The sequence below is a fragment of the Neophocaena asiaeorientalis genome, unplaced genomic scaffold, assembly GCF_003031525.2.
Source record: "Neophocaena asiaeorientalis asiaeorientalis breed wild unplaced genomic scaffold, Neophocaena_asiaeorientalis_V1.1 scaffold312, whole genome shotgun sequence".
NCBI lineage: Eukaryota > Metazoa > Chordata > Mammalia > Artiodactyla > Phocoenidae > Neophocaena > Neophocaena asiaeorientalis.
The window spans coordinates 2,925,393-2,929,485 of NW_020174707.1; the positions used below are offsets into that span (position 1 = coordinate 2,925,393).

At 35.4% G+C, this 4,093-nt stretch overlaps 1 pseudogene; it reads right to left on the reverse strand.

Moving 5' to 3' along the window:
- Positions 1 to 3,199: 3,199 nt before the first annotated feature.
- On the reverse strand, positions 3,200 to 3,300 carry LOC112409639 (uncharacterized; annotated as a pseudogene).
- Positions 3,301 to 4,093: the final 793 nt, after the last annotated feature.

Sequence of the window (4,093 nt, forward strand, 5' to 3'; positions counted from 1 at the left end):
TTGTGGGGAGGAAGGTGATCTCCATATCTTACTACTTAGCCATCTTGAAGGTCTGTCCCTTATAAAGTATCTTGAGGTGGTATTAAGGCAAGGTGAATTTGATACTGACCTACCAATGATACTCTAGTCCTAGGTAAATGAGATTTTTCTTAGAATCTCTTGGTTTCTGGGTTTGTTGCTAAGAATTCTGTTTTGGCACACTTTATTCAGGCAAATGGATTGCTTCTCTCTTTTCCTGCCATCCCCATGTCCAGGTTCTAGCTAATGCACACTTGAGTAGGGGCCATTCACTGGGTGACCCACTCAAGCGGGCTTTTAGCTCTATCTTCCTCCTTCCTCTTGTGGGTGAAGGGCTGTAGAGTGAGTGGATAATCAGGCTGTCAGGCACTTGACTTTGACAGACTGGTCTACAGAGATCTTCAGAGTTTCTCTAGAGTCTCATCTCAATGTGACATTTACACGTTTTATAAGTAGTAGTATTGTTTTTCTTTTAAATTGTGAGTGGTGATCCATGAATATGTCATGAAATGGAATTAGTGGTATTGACCAAGATATTAAAGAGTACAATAAGATAAATAGAATAAAAATATCAGTGTGTATGGTGCATAGTAAGGTTAAGTATTGTTTCATGGAGCTTCATTTGTAGATAAACCTGTACGTCCTGGGTTATGATGTAGAATGTATTTTTTACTCCAACTTGTGGTTAAAAAGAAAGTTTGAGAAAGACTGCCCTAGAGTTTAGGGGATGAGAATCTAGCCTCTGCAGTTAGAAGACTTATATAGAAGAATCTCAGCTCCATAATTATCAGATGTCTGATGGTGGGCAAGTCTTATAACCTCTTCGGGCCTCAGACTCCTCATCTGTAAAGTAGTGATAAAGGTAGATCCTGACTGAAAGGGTTATGTTTGTTGAGAGGACTGAAGCCCTGACTACAATGACTGACACACAATAAATACCAATTGTTATGATTATCTATGAAAGTTGGTTGTTAATTTGTTGTGAGTGTGTGTGGCAGGAGAGTGTAATTAAAGTGAGTCATATGAGCTTGTTTCCAGTGTAGTAAATGGCTACAGACTGGTTGAGTCTTTCTTAAGCCCCTGGATTCACTATTGGTCTTCTATGTGGAATGACATCTGATACCTTATTTTGAAACACTTGTTTGAAAATCAAGACTCCCTCAATGGGAAATACTTCTTAAGATCTTTAGAAGAGCATAAATCGTACTTTGATTTCTATTTCCCTTTCCCAAAGGAATAAGATTAAGAGTAATAGATGCAGCGATTGGGTAGGGAAACCTCCTGGTATGGGAAGCACAGGGCTGTGCCCCTCTTGCTCCCTGTAAGGTCTCTCTGTTTGTTGAAATCAGCCTTCTGCTGCTAGGAATTAATTTCTTCAGGCTGTGCTTCTAGTAAACTCATTCACACTAAGCTGTTCTGGGGGTGCTTAACATGTTTATTTGTAATTTATTTAGGGGTAGCCTTTCCTGGTAATGGTTGTGTTTATTTTTTTAAACACATTAATTAAAGTATAATTTACATACCCTGAGTTCACTCCTTTTAAGTGTACAATTCAGTGATTCTTGAATGAAGAATTCAATGATTGTTGAATTTATAGAGTTGACTAAACATCACCACAATCCAGTTTTGGAACATTTCCATCACCTCCAAAAGATCTCTCATGCCCATTTGCCTTCCACCCCCAGCCCCAGGCAACCATTAATCTGCTTTCTGTATTTATAGATTTGCCTTTTCTGGACATTTCATCAGAATGAAATCATACAGTGTATGGTCTTTTGGGTCTGGCTTCTTTCACTCAGCATAATGTTTTTTGAAATTCAGCCACATTGTAGCACGTATAAGAACTTCATTGCTTTTTATTGCCTGATAGGGTTCTACTGTATGGATACACATTTGTTTCTCCATTGCCAGTTGATGGATATTTGATTGTTTCCACCTTTTGCCCATTATGAATAATGGTGCTATGAACATGCATGTACAAGTCATTGTATGGATGTATGTTTTTATTTCTCTTTCATAAATAACCAGGAGTGGAATTGATGGGTCATATGCTAAAGGAAGAGTCTAGTTTCTATATATCCTTGCCAACACTTATTACTGTCTGTCTTTTTTGATGATAGCCATTCTAGTGGGTGTGAAATGATAGCTCATTGTAGTTATAATTTGAATTTCACTAATGAATAATGATGTTGAGCATCTTTGTACATATTTATTATTTATAGGTTTCTTTGCTGAAATGTCTATTCAAATCTTTTGCCAAAAATTTAACTGGGTTGTTTGCCTTTTTACTGTTGTGTTGTAAGAGTTCTGTACATACTCTGGATACAAATCCTTTATCAGATATATAATTTGCAAATATTTCCTCTCAGTTTGTGGCTTGTCTTTTAATTTTCTTAAAAGTGCCTTTTGAAGAGCAAAGTTTTAAATTTTTATACAGTGCAATTTATCATTTTTCTTTTATTGATTGTATTTTTGATGTTGTATCTAAGAACTCTTTGCCTAGATCGAGGTCATAAAGTTTTCTCCTGTATTTTCTTCTGAAAGTTTTATACTTTTAGCTCTTCAGTTTAGGTCTATGATGCACTGTGAGTTAATTTTTGTGGATAGTGTGAGGAAAGCATCTAAATTCATCTTTTTTCATGTGGATATCCAGTTGTCCCAGTGCCTTTTGTTGAAAAGATTTTTGTTTCTCTATAAAATTGCATTGACATGTGCAGGTCTAAGAAATAATACAGAGTGGTCCGTGGTGCACTTTGGCTAGTTTTCTCCAATGGTAACATTTTGCAAAACTACAGTATAATATTATAACCTGGGTATTGACATTGATATGATCCATAGCTCTTATTCAGATTTTCCTAGTTTTATTTATACTCATTTGTGTGTGTGGGGGGGGTGGAGTGGGGGGCCATAACTTTATTAAGTCCTATACAGTTTTATCACCTGTGTAGGTTGGTGTATCCACCACCACAGTCAAGGAACAGAACAGTTCCAACACCACAAGGATCACTCCTGTTGCCCTTTTATAACCACTCCCACTTTCCTGCCACCACCACCCTTGCCCCTCCCTGACCATTGGCAAACACTAATCTGACCTCTATTTCTAAAATTTCATCATTTCAAAAATCTTATATGAAGCGAACCATGTGTTATGTAACAATTTGGGATTGGCATTTTTCACTCAAAAAATATGGAGCACTCTAAATTTGCATATCGTCCTTGCAAAGGGACCATGCTAATCTTTTTCATCTCATTGCCGTTTTCATATATGTGATGCCAAAGTGCATATAATCATTTATTTTTTAATGTTGGTATTGATGTATTTGTATCATATCTCTCGATTTTTATTTATTTTCTATGTATCATGTCTTTTTGTTCCTGTATTCCTCCTTTATTACTTTTTTTTGTATTAAATAATTTTTTTCTAGTGTCCCCTTTAAATTCCTTTGTTTTTAATTATATTTTTTGGAATGATTTTCTTAGTGCTTCTTCTGGAAGAATTATAATATGCTTCTAAACTTAAAAACAATCTATTTCAGATAATGCTAACTTAATTCCAGTAAAATATAGAAACTGCTCCGATATTGCTCTATTGCCTCCCCCTTCCTTTGTGATACTATTGTCATATATATTACTTCTTTATATGCTATATTCCTCCAATTATAACTATTCTTTATGTGATTCTTTTTTAAATATGTTAAGAGAAGAAATGAGAAAAACTCTCTTTATCTTTTTTATTTAACTACATAATTACCTTTATTCATGCTCTTTATTTCTTTGTGTGAATTTGAATTACTGTCTAGTGCCATTTCTTTTCAGCCTGAAGAATTTCCTTTAGTATTTAGTATTCTTTATAAGGCAAGTCATCTTTATCTGGGAACGTCTTTATTTTGCCTTCATTTTTGCTGGACATGGGATTCTTGGTTGATTTTTTTTTTCTTTCAGTACTTTGAATATGTCACCCTCCTGCTTTCTGGGCCTTCACCATTTCTGGTGTTAAACTATTGAGTCCCTTCCCCATTGTATGTGATGGGTTGTTTTTCTCTTGCTACTTTCAATATTTTCTCTTTTTCTTTGG